This window comes from Nicotiana tabacum, chromosome 3, assembly GCF_000715075.1.
Source record: "Nicotiana tabacum cultivar K326 chromosome 3, ASM71507v2, whole genome shotgun sequence".
Taxonomy (NCBI): domain Eukaryota; kingdom Viridiplantae; phylum Streptophyta; class Magnoliopsida; order Solanales; family Solanaceae; genus Nicotiana; species Nicotiana tabacum.
In genome coordinates this window covers 173,560,013-173,576,742 of record NC_134082.1, presented here as the reverse complement: position 1 = coordinate 173,576,742, position 16,730 = coordinate 173,560,013, and the positions used below count along the sequence as shown (strand labels likewise).

The window sequence follows — 16,730 nt, the reverse complement described above, 5'->3', positions numbered from 1 at the left end:
TGCAGTCTTGATCCGCGAAAATAAAGGTACGCAATCTCCGATTTACTATATCAGCAAAACCTTAATTGATGCCGAAACAAGGTACCCTCACCTTGAAAAACTAGCTTTGGCATTAGTCGTAGCTTCACGAAAGCTTAAACCATATTTTAAATGTCATCCCATAAAAGTGGTGACAACCTTTCCCCTGCGGGGCATCCTACACAAACCCGAATTATCGGTTAGATTGGCCAAATAGGCCATATAATTAAGCGAGCACGACATAACATACCAACCGCGAACTGCCATTAAGTCGTAGGTGATCGGCGATTTCGTCGCTGATTTCAGCATGAAAATATTGCCTGAAGTAGAGCAGGAGGCGCTCTGCGCTTCCGCACATACCGACCTCTGGGTCCTCTACACCGACAGCGCATCTAATGCCTCGGGATCAGGACTGGGACCCATCCTCGAGGTTCCTACAGGCGAAGTAATTCACCCGTCCATACGATGCCCCGAGATGACTAACAAAGAGGCCGAGTATGAAGTTGTGATTGCAGGATTGAAATTAGCCCTCAAATATGGCGCTCGACGACTCGTCCTCCATTGCGACTCTCAACTCATGGTGAACTAAGTCACCAGGACTTTCCAAATCAAAGAACAAAGACTATAAAAGTACCAGTCGAAAATTCACAAACTGCTGCCAGAATTCGATGAATGCCATACTTTGCACGAAGAGCGTCGATGTGAACCTGTTCCATCTCAAAAAGTATGGGGGTAAGAGTAGAAGGGGGATCTTTGAGGAAGTCACTATGAGACATGGGGTGTCTCGGCAATAACTTCTCCACAATAGGAAGACTATCACCTTGTTCTACCGCCATATCCTTACCACCTGAAGGGGGCGCCTGTTGACATCCAATTTTGTCAGTCCTTTCTTCCAAATTATTTCTTTAAGCTTCTAATATCACTAATAATATAAGGTAGTTATTCTACTATTTATTTTAATACAAATTATGCCTATTTGTTATTATTATTAAAACTCTTACTATACCCGTTGTTGTTGTTGTTGTTGTTATTATTATTATTATTATTATTATTTTATTTATTTCTGGCCAGAAATGCATTGTAGAAAAGTTACCAACTTTATCTTCTGGCTTATACTATTCAAAAATTAGTACATTTGAAGCACACTCTATCGTAAACCAGAAGTTTACGGATTCAAATACTTTTGTGCTTTGGCATGGCCGTTTGGGCCATCCCGGATCAATAATGATTTTTGCGAAAAAGCATACCATTCTCCTTTATTTAGAAAAATAGTAATGTTTCTTTAATCCTACGTTTTATAAATATTTGTTCCAAAAATATTACAGTTTTATACTTATCAATTAGTATAAGGGATATTTTTATATGTTAATATTATGTAGTATTATATAATATGATTATTAAAATATTTTATCTAATAGAAGCCCAAAGAAATATACAAGGAAGAAGGAAAATGTTCAGCAGTCTAGGTCTAAATTTCGGCCAAATCAGCCCACCTGACGCAGCCCAAAGTCTCTCTTTAACCCAAAACAATTGACACCTGATGACAATACATAAGGGTAATTGGCAAATATTTAGCCTTATATTAGATTTTGACAAAAGTAGCCCCAAATAATTAGCATTTTATAGCCAAATCCTAAAAACTACCTTATTTTATTATTTATTCTCCTAACCGTTTGTTGCTCTCCCTCTTATTGTTCGCTGGTCCCCCTCCCCCTTCTTGTTCGCTGCCTCCCCCATTCCCTCCCTCCCTCCCTCCCTATTCCAAATGAGATTAAAATGGTGGATTAACTCTACCATTGGTTTACTCAGTATTACCCATCAAGTACAGAGGAGCGAAGCTTTAATATAGAGCGACAAATTAATATGTGCATACAATTCTTCGAGGTCCAAACATACATACATACATACATACATACATACATACATACATACATACATACATACATACATATATATATATATATATATATATATATATATATATATATATATATATATATATATATGTATTCATAAGAAATTATATATTATACATTGGTATATGCAGGAAGGAAAGTAATTTTTGATATACATTTTAATATACACAAAGAAGGATAATAAATTTGTGATATATATTTTGATATACACGTTTTATTATGTATTATACAGTGTGATATACAAAATAATATAATTAGTTTTTTGTGATACACTTGAATGCAAAGATAATAATAAATTATAGACAACTATCGAAGGAAAATAAATTTTTGATATACACAAAGAAGAAAAATAAAGTTGTAATGTATATATTGGTATACACGTTATTTAACATGTTATACAGTATGATATACAAAAAATAAAATTTATTTGTGTTATACACTTGGATATACACTATGATATACAAACTATATTTATAATTTTTAATGCTTGTGAGAAATAATTTAAAAACCTAGAAAAAAGATTGTAGAGATTTGGGAAAAAATCTTGAAAGATTTTCGAATTCTAACAAAAAGAAAATAAAAGCCTATTTTTAGGGTAATGGTTGGACCATTAGAAGAGAGAGAAGATCATTAAATGTTAAATTTAGGTTACGTGTGCCAAATGCTAAAAGATAGGCTGTTTTCTGTCAATTATTGGACTAAATCGTTATGCAATGCCAAATCCTCAACAAAGTTCAACCAAATAATCCCTCTAGTGACCCGCTAGCCCAAGTTCAGGAATCCTCTAGAATACCTTCCTTATGACCAAAATACCCTCATTTAAGTTTGGTCAAATAAACCCATAAAAATCTCTCAACTCTCTCTCTCTCTTCCTCATGTGATATCTCCCTTTTTCCAGAGAACCTTTCCTTTTCTAGTTCTTCTTTTGCTTTGCCTTCCAAATGACAGAACCTAGCTTCAGTAAAATGGTGAAATAAACGGTCAATCATGAGATTTTTTTCACCTCTCTGCTACCCTCTCTCAAACGGATATTTTAATTTTCAAACCAAGAATCCTAATTTTTGCCCTATAAATGCTCGCAATTGCAGTCCATTTGGAGACAAGCTTCAGCCCCCTCCTTTAACCTTAAGCTTTAGCCACCCCTTTAACCCCCTAAAAACCTTAGGGTACACCTTTCAAAACTACTATTTCTACATTCTTTTCTCGCAAAAAATATTTTTTTAGTTTCATACTTGTCTAGATCCCTTTAATTTCGCGAGCAACGATCTTCTTGTTCTGTTCGCGGGACTTGAATCGGAAAGTCGAGTAGCCATTGACAAACGCCTCAGTTCACTGCTCTCAAAAAGGTCAGTAACTTTTCTTTTTTTGTTTAATTCAATTCTAAAACCTGAAATGCTCTTATATTGGTACATTATGTGAAAATGTTGTTAGCTTTCTTGGTTTTGTCAAAAATAGATACTAGTATTGTCACGACCCGGATTTTTCACCCTCGGGAGTCATGATGGCGCCTCCTAATATGAGTTAGGCAAGCCAATCCTTTAAACTAATTACTCTATTATCCAATTAATTCTTTTTAATAGATATAAAGCGATAACGTATAAATAGCGGAATATTTAATTAAGCGGAAGAAAAATAATAAAATATCTTAATCTATAGCTATTACAACTACTTAAGCCTTAATCACCCAAAACCTGGTGTCACAATGTCACAGAAGGTCTAAGACTGCTAAATACAAGGTCCGAGAATAAAAGACACACTGTTTCTGAAGCAAAAAAGTTGAAACAGGAAATAAAAGATAGAGGAGACGCCAGGGCCTGCGGACGCCTGCAGGTCTACCTTGGATCTTCGCGTGGACTGAAGGTAGCCTCCATCTACGGTCCAAGAGCTGCTCCGGGATCTACACATAGTGCAGAGTGTAGTATCAGTACAACCGACCCCATGTGCTGGTAAATGTCTAGCCTAACCTCGGTGAAATAGTGACGAGGCTAGGACCAGACCACCAAATAAACCGGTGCAGTTATATAATATACATCGGAAAGTAAAACAGGAATAAACAAGTAAAGATGGGAGGGGGAAAACATGCTTCGGGAGTAACAGGTAAAAGCAGAATATCAAGAGAATTATTGTTAGCGGAAACGTAAAAGAAAGAACACAAGATTTAACGTGGTTCAGAACAAAATAATCCTACGTCCACCAGAGAACAATTGCCTTTTTAATATTAACAAAGGAAGGGGAGAGTTCCCAATTATACTTAAGAGAATTTCTCTCTTAACTCTCTACTCACTACAATGTGTTGTATTATTTTTGGGATGATTTCTACAAATGAAGGAGTGCATCTATTTATAGAGGTAGACCTCCTCTTGATGTCATTGGTGACATCAAACTACCTCATCTTGATGTCATGGGTGACATCAAAGGAGGAAGCTTCCTCCTAGCATCCACACCAACTCTTTCCACCAACTCTTCCAATTGGCATGCCATTATTGACTAAACATAAACCAACACCTTCAATCTCCACCTTGGTTTGCGTTTCGAGCATGCGTGTGAACAACTCTGGCCAAAACTTCTAAGCTTACTGGGCAACCCCGTTGTAGGAAACAAGAAGAATCAAACCATTGTTGAACATACCACCTCCACCTAACAACTGTTCTCTTCGGAGTTGCATCAGTTGATGCACACCTCCGCCAAGTCCTTGCAGTGTGCAAACTTAGCGAGTGGGATTATCTTGGTCAATATATCTGCAGCATTATCGTCTGTGATAACCTTCACAACCTTGATAGTTCCCTCTTCAACAACATCTCGAATAAAATGAAATCTGACATCAATGTGTTTAGTGCGCTCATGAAATCTCTGATTTTTCATTAGATGAATAGAATTCTGACTATCACATCTAAGAGTTGATTCCAGCTGAACCAAACTCAATTCTGCTACTAAACCTTTCAACCAAATAACTTCCTTCACCGCCTCCGCTGCTGCCATGTATTTTGCTTCTGTCGTAGACAAAGTGGCAATCGACTGCAGAGTCGACTTCCAACTAACGGCATTGCCAACGAGGGTAAAGATGTATCCAGTTGTGGACCTTCTTCTGTCAAGATCTCCTGCATAGTCAGAATCTACATAACCGAGAATTGAAATACCTCCACCACTTTTTCGAAAGGTCAGACCAACACCAGAAGCTCCTTTGAGATATCTCAATATCCACTTGACAGCTTCCCAATGCCTCTTTCCTGGGCTGGACATGTATCTACTTACCACACTTACAGATTGAGCAATATTTGGACGTGTGCAAACCATTCAGACTGAGGCATTTGTAACTCTGAAAGTTTAAAATGAAGAGCTAATGGTGTACTTACAGGCTTGCACGTATGCATATTGAATCTCTTGAGAACCCTTTCAATATACCTCTTCTGAGAAAGATGTACAACACTGTCTTCTCTTGAAATCTCCATACCAAGGATTTTCTTTGCAGCTCCTAAATCCTTCATGTCAAATTCCTTACTCAACAGTTTCTTCAAAGCATTTATCTTTGTAATGTTGTTAGCAGCAATAAGCATATCATCAACATACAACAGTAAATAAGTCATTGAGTTACCAGACATCTTCTTCTGATACACACAGCTATCAAATGCACTCCTTGAGAATTCATGTGTAGTCATGAATGCATCAAACCTCTTGTACCACTGTCGAGGGGATTGCTTCAAACCATACAAAGACTTCTTTAGTTGGCATACGTGATCTTCTTTTCCCTCAGCTAGGAAACCTTCAGACTGATCCATATAGATTGTCTCTTCTAGATTACCATGTAAGAAAGCAGTTTTGACATCAAGCTGTTGAAGCTCCAAGTCAAATTGGGCAACCAATGCTAGTAGCAAGCGAATTGAGCTATGCTTCACGACTGGAGAGAAAATCTCATTGTAGTCAATTCCCTCCTTCGGACTGAATCCTTTTGCAACCAATCTCGTCTTGAACCTAGCATCTTCCGCTTCAGGAATTCCCTCTTTCTTTCGGTAGACCCACTTGCATCCAACTGTCCTCTTCCCCTTTTGTCTTTTCACTAAGACCCATGTCTGATTCTTGTGAAGAGACTCCATCTCTTCAGTCATGGCTAACCGTCATTGTACAACATCCTTGCAAGAAGTTGCTTCAATATACGAGGAGGGCTCCAGATCCTTAATCTCTTCTTGTGCAGCTACGAACGCATATGCAATCAAGTTTGCTTGATCTATAAGGCGTTCCAGTTCTCGTGTTTGCCTCTTCTCCCTCCCCTTTGCAATTGTGTATGGTTCATTGACAGCAAGTTCTTCAAGGTCTACATCTTCTGACTCATCTTTAACCTGAGTCTCTTAATCCTTTTCCTTGGCAAGCTCCACCTGCTCGTCGTTCTTGTTTCCTGAAAACTCCACGGAGACTTTACGGGGATCAAGTATAGAGGATTCATAAAAGGTGACATCTCTACTAACTATAAATTTGAGTAAAGACAAACACCAAAGTTTGTACCCTTTTACTCCATCCACATACCCTACGAATATGGCCTTCTTAGCCCTTGGTTCAAGCTTTCCTTCATTAACGTGATAATAAGCTGGACACCCAAATACTCGTAAGTATGAATAGTTAGAGGGTTCACCTAACCATACCTCATTCGGAGTCTTTAAGTCAATTGTCAATGCTGGAGATCGATTGACAATATGAGCAGCAGTGTGAACTGCTTCAGCCCAAAGTACTTTGGACATTTTGGCTTGTAGAAGCATACAACGAGCCTTTTCAAGAAGAGTTTTGTTCATTCTCTCGGTAACTTCATTCTGCTGTGGGGTATGCCTGACAGTCCTTTGTCTTGAGATCCCATGAACCTTATAGAATTCATTAAACTCTTCAATGCAAAACTCCAAGTCATTGTCTGTGCGAAGATACTTGATTTTCCACTCCATTTGATTTTCAACCAAAATCTTCCACTCTTTAAATGCTTCAAAAGCATCACTTTTTGCCTTCAAAAAATGCACCCAAACCTTTCGTGAGAAATCATCAATAAAAGTGAAAAGATACCTCTTTTTGCCCTTCGATGGAAGTTTAGAGGGACCCCATAAATCTCAATGGATGTAGTCTAGCACTCCTCTTGTCTTGTGTTTTCCAGTGCTGAAGCTGACCTTCTTTTGCTTCCCTAGAACGCAGTGCTCACAGAAGTCAAGTGTGCTGATCTTCTCACCTTTCAAAAGGTTACGATTGCTCAATATCTCCAGTCCACGTGCGCTCATATGACCCAGTCTCATGTGCCATAGTCTTGCCTTGTCATCATTAGATAACTGCACTGTAGATGCATTTGCATAGCCAACAATGGTGCTTTCGGACAATGTGTAAAGGCCGTTCTCCAGCTTGCCTTTCAGCATGACTAAAGAACCTTTAGTCACCTTTATAGTTCCTGCTTCGCTCATGTACCTGTAGCCTTGTTCATCCAGAGGACTCAGGGAGATCAAATTCTTCTTCAGATCAGGAACATGACGGGCTTGTGTAATAGTCCTCACGACTCCATCATGGCAGCGAACCCGAACTGAGCCAATGCCAACTATTGCACAAGTTGCATTATTGCCCATTACTACGGTTCCTCTACTTTTCTCATAGCTACTAAACCAGTCTTTTCGGAACGTCATATGCAGAGTGCAAGCAGAATCTAACACCCATTTGTTTCCATAACTACTATTATTATTACACGATATTGTTAGTACATAATCATTATCAAAATCATGTACTTGTTCAACTATGGATGCACTCGCCTTTTCCTTGGACTTTGACATTAGGCAGTCTCATTCAAAGTGCCCCTTTTTGCCACAACCCCAACACTCTGTATTCTTCTTGTTCATACGAGACTTTGATCTGTGCTTTGATTTGCTCTTTCCCTGTTGGCTAGTTCGGCCTCTCACAAAGAGCCCACTTGCCTGGTCATCTCTATCTCCTTCAATGTGCCTCCGCACATCACTAGAGTTAAGTGCCCGCCGCACTTGCTCAAGCTTGATACGGTCCTTGCTATACATCATTGAATTCTCAATATCACGATATCCTGAAGTCAATGAAAATAGCAAATCACATGCAAGCGTTTCCTCCTCCTTTTTAATTCCTGCAATCTATAAGTCCATGACAAGTTTATTGAATGCATCTAAATGATCTTGTAACGAAGTACCTGACCCCATCTTAAATGTGTGAAGACGCCGTTGTAACAACATCCTTGTTGTCACTGATCGGTCTTGGTATAGCCCTTCTAGCTTTTCCCATAACTGTTTGGCTGTCTCTTCGGTACCCGTACTCACTTCACAAAGCACGCTAGGTGCAAGGGATAATTGGATTGCACTCAATGCATCCCCTTCAATCTTCTCCTTATCGGGAGCTGATATATCCTTAGGATACTTTCCGTCAATAGCATGGATTGAACCTTCTCTCCGCAGTAACTCCATCATCTGGATCTTCCAGATATTGAAGTTGTTGCGTCCACTGAATCTATCAATTTCAAACTTCATGGAATTCATCTTTGCTTGTTCTTCCTCCTTGGATCGTTAAAGAATCTTGTTGCTCTGATACCAATTGTTAGTGGAAACGTACAAGAAAGAACACAAGATTTAACGTGGTTCGGATCAAAATAATCCTACGTCCACCAGAGAACAGTTGCCTTTTTAATATTAACAAAGGAAGGGGAGAGTTCCCAATTACACTTAAGAGAATTTCTCTCTTAACTCTCTACTTACTACAATGTGTTGTATTATTTTTGGGATGGTTTCTACAAATGAAGGAGTGCATCTATTTATAGAGGTAAAGACCTCCTCTTGATGTCATTGGTGACATCAAACTACCTCCTCTTGATGTCATGGGTGACATCAAAGGAGGAAGTTTCCTCCTAGCATCCACACCAACTCTTTCCACCAACTCTTCCAATTGGCATGCCATTGTTGACTAAACATAAACCAACACCTTCAATTATAAAGGAATCAAAATCCAACCACTAACAAGAATAAGGAAAACAAAGGCAGATTTCACTTTCTTTTCACATCTTGTTGCAGGCGTGCAACCCGATCCCATTTCCTGTATCTCGTGGAAGACGTACCACCCGCTCTATTTCAAGTATCTCGTGGCACGCGTGCCACCCGCTCCTATTTCATTTATCTCGTGGTAGGTGTACTACCCGCTCGCATTTCATTATATCTTGTGGTAGGCGTACCACCCTCTCCCATTTTATTATATCTTGTGGTAGGTGTAGCACCCGCTCCCATTTCATTATATCTTGTGGTAGGCGTACCACCCGCTCCCATTTCATTATATCTTGTGGTAGGCAAGCATCCGCTCCCATTTCATTATATCTTGTGGTAGGCGTACCACCTGATCCAATTTCATTATATCTTGTGGTAGGCGTACCACCCGCTCCTAGTTACAAGCCAACAATAATCACAAGGAATCCCGGCAAGGGAACAAGAGCAATATAACAACTTCTCGACAATGGAACAATGATATTTCAACAACATCCCAGCAAGGGAACAATAATATCAAACAAACATCTCGGCAAGGGAACAATACTATCAAAACAAACATCCCGGCAAGGGATCATTAATATCAAACAAACATCCCGGCAAGGGAACAATGGTGATAATAACGTATGAAGCGCAATAAACCATAATGGAGTCATAACAATTATAATACAAGACTCACGGGCATGTTTGACACCAACGTATAGATACTCATCACCATGCCTATACGTCGTACTCCACAATTAACATGTAGCAAATAAGACACAACTCCTAATCCCTCAAGCAAAGGTTAGACCAAACACTTACCTCGATGCCACGAACACAATTCACGATTCAACTATTGCTTAACCCCTTGATTCCACCACCAATTCGCTCGTATCTAGTCACAAGTTACTTAATTACTTCAATAAACTCTAAATGAATTAACCCCAATGCATGAAAATGAGTTTCCTAAAGTTTTACCCAAAAAGTCAAAAATCGCCTCGGGCCCACATGGTCAAAACCTGAGGTTCGAACCAAAACCGATAACCCATTCCGCCACAAACCCAAATATATAATTTGTTTTGAAATAAGACCTCAAATCGAGGTCCAAATCCCCAATTTTTGAAAAACCTAGGTTCTACCCAAAACACCCAATTTCCCCCATGAAAATCATTGATTTTAAGTTGAAATCATGTTAAAAGATGTTAATGATTGAAGAAAATGAGTTAAAAACGACTTACAATTGATTTGGAGAAGAAGAAGCCTTTGAAAAATCGCTCTAGTGTGTTTATGTTTTGAGACAATATGAAAAATGGGTTTAAAATCGTCTAAGTATAAAAGTTGTAGGTCTTAGGTATGGGAATTGCGAACTCCGACCTCTGCTGGCTTGGGAATTGCGAAAGGAAGTTGGGAAATACAAACTGGGAATTGCGAAGGGAGGTTGGGAAATGCGAACTGAGAATTGCGAAGGGGGGTTGGGAAATGCGAACTGAGAATTGCGAAGGGAGGTTGGGAAATGCGAAGCCTGCAGGCCTGCAATTCCTTAAGTCCAAAATTTCACCCCGCGGCCTATCCTAAACTCACCCGAGCCCTCGGGGTTCCAAACCAAACATGCACACCACCCTAAAAATATCATACAGACTCGCTTGTGCATTCAAATCACTAAAATAACATCAACAACTATGAATTAAACCTCAAAATCAATGAAATTTTCCCAAAACTTCTTTAAACATCAAATTTTGCATTTAAGATTCCAATCACGTCAAATGGATTCCGTTTCTTACAAAACTTCATAGAATTATCTTAAATCATGTATAAGACTTGTACCGGGCACCGGAACCAAAATACGGGCCCGATACCATCAAATTTTAATCAAAATTCATTTCCAAACCTTATAAACAATTTCAGAAAATAATTTTCTTCAAAAATTCATTTCTCGGGCTTAGGACCTCGGAATTCGATTCCGAGCATACGCCCAAGTCCCATATTTTTCTACGGACCCTTCGGGATCGTCAAATCACGGGTTCGGGTCCGTTTACCCAAAACATTGACCGAAGTCAAATTAACTTATTTTATAGTCAAAATTTATTATTTTTCACAGATTTTCACATATAGACTCTCCGGCTACGCGCCCGGACTACGGACGCAAATTGATGTGATGCTAGAAGAGGTTTTAAGGCCTCGGAATGCAGAATTTCATTTTAAAACAAGTGATGACCTTTTGGGTCATCACAAGTATGTTTTTAGTTGTTTCTTGATGTTGTTTATTTTCGAGTTGTTTTCTGTGCGTTTTAGTTTTCTTGCTAGACATTGTGTATTGGGCTTTTCCTAATTTATAAAGTAATATCATTGAGTTAAATTATGTTCTGGTGTATAATTATATGTATTAATCGATAAGTATTCGATAAAATGCCTACGCGAAGATTCTTTTTGTCATGATCGTGGTTATAGATAAGAAAGACTACTTGTTTTGTTAGTAGTAATTTTGAAATACTATTTAGGATTGATATAGTATTTGCTCACTTAAAAGTCACATGAAAGAAAGAATACATCTCGTTTTTATGACAACGTGCCTTCTCTTGTTTCTTAGATGATAAAGCATGACGGTAGTTATTTTTATTTACAAAATATAGAAACCATGTATCTAGATTTCAAATTTTGTATTAGGAATTTTTATTTTTATTTTCATAATATAAAAACTATGCCTATAGGATTCTACAACATTTTTCGCTTGAAAGAAATTGAACCAACAGAAATATAGGCTGTTATATGAGAAGTCCGATTTGTTTTCGCCTCTTTAGATGTCATGCATATAGGATTTGAAAGCATTTCCTTAGCTATAGAAAATATATGCTATTATGTTTCAATATGAAATATTGGTGCGAGCCCACATATTTATGTCTAGAGATCTTGTGAATAGGTATCACATCTTTGTTAATCTCAATGATCTTTAAGTTGAATAGAGCATATCTCTTGCTGGAGCAAGCTCCCATTAAATTTGTATACATTTTAGATAGTACTTAAATAAGGATTGTAAATTGTTTGGCTTAGAACATTGCAGTAGTTAGTTTCTATTAGGAAAGGCCAGGCCTCTTGTGTTTGTGGGGAACATGATATGTAAAAGGGACGACTTTCTAAGAGTATGATTTTCCATCTTATTAGCTGCACCGTTCCTGCTTGTAAAAGTTGAAACCTTTTACAAATCAGTAGGTCAAATTGAAGTTAACTAGCGCGCTTTGCGCGTGTAACCTATCTCAATGAATTATATGCTTGTTATTGAGTTACAAAAATAAAATTTTACAAAAAAATAATTCTTGAGAATAATAATAGTTGATCTAATTTAGCCAATTACTCAAGAAAAAAAAATATTCTACCTCATAGAGATTCTCAATCATGCATCTCAATTATTATATTCAACTTAATATTTCTTCCAATTTTATAATTTTATTAAAATTTTATACCATAGTTTACCTAATACTGAAAATAATAATCTTATACCTCTTTATTGTTTGATTTTGAGCTGTTTTCCTTTCGACTTTGGATTTTTAGCACCCAAAAAGTGTGTCTATACAAACAATCTAGGCATGTATTCGGAGTTTCCATGGGGTTGGTAAGGCGAAATGAGGCTACCCTTTCGTCCATAGTTGTGCATTGGTCCTTTATGCCAGCTAGCATAATATAAAAAAAAATTCTATGTATTCTAATAATCGCTTATAGTTTCTTACACATTAAACAAAATAAGTATAAAAATATACAAAATCGGCTTATGGAAGTAGAAGATAATAAAACTTATTGTATATATTCATATCTGTATAAGGAATAACATAAATAAAAGAATACAATAGAATAATACTATATTCTTTATTTTATTTTTAACTAAATAGTAAATAGAATAGAAACTATAGACCTTTTTTCTAGAATTTAAATATATTATGAAAATAATTTCATATTTAACGTTATACTTTTAAAAGGAGTTGATGAAAAATATATTATATGCAAGAATAATTTCCCCCAAAGTAAAAATAAGACGTAACATATAAAAAATTTAAATTAAAAAAATTATATAAGGAAAAGATAGATTTAATGGTAGAATTTAAATGGGAATCAACCTTTATATAAACCAAACCTAAACTTTATATAGAACAAATATAGACGTAAGAAATCTAACGAAGACAAATTAATTATGAAGTAAATAAGGAAAGAATTTACTTAAGTAAAATCTTATTTGGTTTTAAATTCTTAAATGTTAGGTCCTAAATATTAGGACTTTTTACCTAGTTCAATAAGAAAATATTTAATAGTCAAAATTTTAGTTGATTTTAAAGTGCTAGATATTAGGAAAGTTAATTAAATTACAATTTTATCTAACGTGAAACCTATTTTTAAAGGGTAAAAAAGGCGAACGATATTTCGCTAAGGGCCTTCGTGCTTTTAATATAGTATAGATTAATAAAATTACTTCTCAGTTAGCAAAGATCATGCATTTAAAATCGCGTTTCTACCATTATAATATTTTGAAAGTTCTGTATCACGCCTCCATGGTAAAAAATAAAATAAATGAAACACAATCTCTTGTTAGCATATTTATACATGCATTTTGCCTATAGTTTGTTGTTGTGCTGCTATATGAACTTTAAAGCAATCTCACTTGTGAATATTCTCAAACTATGTAACATTTAAATAATGTGCCTAATTTTGTTTCTCCCTTTCTTTACATATACGCCTTGGAGCACATGGAGTCTTAATTCGAGACTCTTGCAATGGAGTCTCAAAATGAGACCCAACACCACCACCTGATCATGGAGTCATCACATCCCACATTTCTATAGATGCCCTGGATAGCAAAAAAAACAAGCGAATCGCTTGGGGTCGCCTATGGCGGCTTTTGTTTTTACTTGCTTTGCCTGTTTGTTAATCTATGTGATTTGTTTTAATTGAACCTATGATTGATAATTAATTTTATCATTTAAAATTACAACTTTAATTTTGGCGAAGTATTTATTAAATAAAGACTTAAAAGGATACAATGTACCAACGTTTTAGGGGTTAGTTTTCATATGAAACCCAAGGAAGAAAATTGTTTTCTCGTCATCACGTCTTAGTAAGTTTATTAACTACTACTTTTCTTTGTAAAACAAAACGTGAGTTTTCATGAAATGGATTTTGGTAGGCTTTAAAAGTAGAGTTCAATGATTTTGGACCTTTATCGCATTGGGAGTTTATACAAATTGTTTGTTTCAACGTTCGTTTCTAAAGGCCGTTTACTTAATCTATGTTGTATATCCATTAAATTATACATTTTGTCTAGGCAGTTAGTAATTTTTTTTTTCAAAGTGAATTATTTAATTACGCTCCAAACATTTTTTTAATTAATTAACTTAAGTTTAGTCGGTTAAACGTAATTAACGGATCATATAGGATGCTTTCACAACCTTCCCTGTAGGATTAATTAGAGCTCTTACCCATAATTTTTAAGGTTAAGTAGACCATAAAAATAGAGTTAATTTTAAGCATTACTTAGCTAAAATTGGTGTCCTAATTTACCATTAAACTAATTAGGTGGCGGCTCTTTTTTATTAATTAAACCTCTAGAATTACCAATATGTTATACTCTAGTTTGACTCGTGGTTAAATGGGGTATAACAGTGCCATGGATAACGGGGCAACTCAGAAACCCCTTCGCGAGATCGATGTGATCTTGGCATGCTTTCGTTAAAAAAGGTAGTGACAGCAAAAAGAAAAGAGGAAGAAGAAGAGATTGTGAACGAAGAGTGAGAGCAGAAGAAGCAGAAGGGTATTAGGACACTCGGAGAATTAAGGAGGGATAATCAAAAATGAAATGGCCAAGATTTTTTGAAAAAATAAACCCTCCACCTATTTATAGGATTGGGTGGCGCCACAATCGAAGCGGAAAGTCGCAGAGTTGCACCAAAACCGAAACGACAAACCATCAATCCTCCATCTCGAAAACACGCATAATGATGAAGCACGTGAAGATGATATCATTTCCCGGTAAAATGCATTATTTGGTGTCTTGTTAAGCACGCTGACCGCCTGCCATTGGCCAGGCCGTAACGCCTCGTAGGGTCAGATTTCTCCGTAAGAACGCATGATGTCCGCTCATCGAGGACGCACCGAGTTGCAACCCCGACAAGCGGAGGGACTAACTGTATGGGTCCAAATCTGAACAACCACGACCGTTGACGAGCACAGCGAACGGTGAAATCCTCATAGCTCGACATCTTGCAGAGGACGACCTTAGGGCGAACAAGAAACTGTACGACTTTTGAGTAGTGCAGGCCCATTAGGGGACATTAGGAATATTCTTTCGAATATTCCCTATAACTTGTCTTTTAGAACTCAGAAAGGGGGGGGGGGCTTATATATAGATAGAGCGTGAAATAACTTTGGTGGACTTCTCTGAATTCAATATACTTGCTGTAAACTTACTTACACAAACGATTAAAAGAGATTATTGTTCGAGGATTCATGATCTGAACAAGATATAAGATTTCTTATCATCTGTACTTTCCTTATCTATCTTTCATTCTAGAGATTATTATACTTAGCTAAGATTTATTCAGTCATTTTCTTTGATTGATTTGTCCAAAAAGGTTGCGATATCTTTTGAGCCAAACAGTCAACAGTCGCGTTTTGAATGCAATGCACTCGTACCTTCTAGTAATATTTTGTGTAATGCGGGAGATGTTATTGGAATTTCATTCTCTCGCATTTCTAGCTAGTTTTTGTTGCTTTGTTTCTCTTTTACAGAAGATTAACCAGTAATCACAAAATAGTGAAAAATTATTTTGAAGAGCTTTAATTCAATTTAGGTGGCACCGACCACCGCCCACCCGCTGCCCACATTCCGCCCTCATACCCGGCACCACCCCCACTACAAGAAGGAAAAATGTGGAATTTAATGAAAGACTTAATTAAAGAAAGACCTTGAGTAATAAATGTTTGCTTTATCGTACTTCCTTCCTTGAAGAGAAAGAACAGATAATATATATTATTCACTCCTTGGTGCATTTATAATAACTACGATCCCTCCCATGCTCCCCATCGCCAAACTTAAAGGGATGCACAGAATACGAAGCAGGTTTAAGCTCACCCCTTGGTGCACCCCCGTTGAATCGCACGTTATGTTACGCGGCGCCTTCCTGAGATTTCTTGGAAGGGCGACGTAAGGCTAAGCAACTGATGTCAGTGCAGTTGTTGTCCGCCAACTGAGATCCCCTCCGTACGCTAGACTAGATTGTCAGTGTCGTACGGGAAAACCAATGTCAAGAGCAATTGAGAGAACAGGAATGAGAATTGAGAATGAAAGAAAGCTTGATTGCATTAATGAAAGCTATTACAGAAAGGCAACGCGGTGTCGAGGGGGAGAGACACCAGTACAGAGAATTGTTTGCTTGCTAGAAAGTTTGATTGCTTGATCCCCCCTAATAATGCTTAAAAAAAATAATCCAAAGCTACAAGACTAGACTTGATTAAGCTAGAGAAACATAATGGAAGTACATGGAATAAAACTACTCTATATTTACAATGAAAAAGACTTAGTTTGCTATAAGGCAGAAAACAGGTCCGTTGTCGGCAGCATAGTCTTTGGCATCAGGGTCTGCGCGCGCGGCGCTGTTGGCATCTGCCTGCGGTTGGGCGCTGGCGAGGGATATCGGTGGGGCGACAGAGGCACATGCGCGCTTGTCACTTGGCGCGGCCAAGACCACGGGGCCGTCCGTGGCGCTAGGCATTGGAAGGCTTGCTAGGATGCCACGGGGCGCGCCCAAGGGGTCATGGGGCACGGCTGGAA

The 16,730-nt window shown here is 37.6% G+C and overlaps 1 long non-coding RNA gene across 1 annotated transcript; it reads left to right on the top strand.

Annotated features, from left to right (window-relative positions):
- The first annotated feature begins 2,778 nt into the window (after window positions 1-2,778).
- LOC142179546 (uncharacterized) lies at window positions 2,779-13,901 on the top strand. The gene is made up of 2 exons (XR_012708025.1): window positions 2,779-3,280; window positions 11,019-13,901. It is a non-coding gene; the product is annotated as an uncharacterized LOC142179546 (long non-coding RNA).
- The last annotated feature ends 2,829 nt before the right edge of the window (window positions 13,902-16,730 follow it).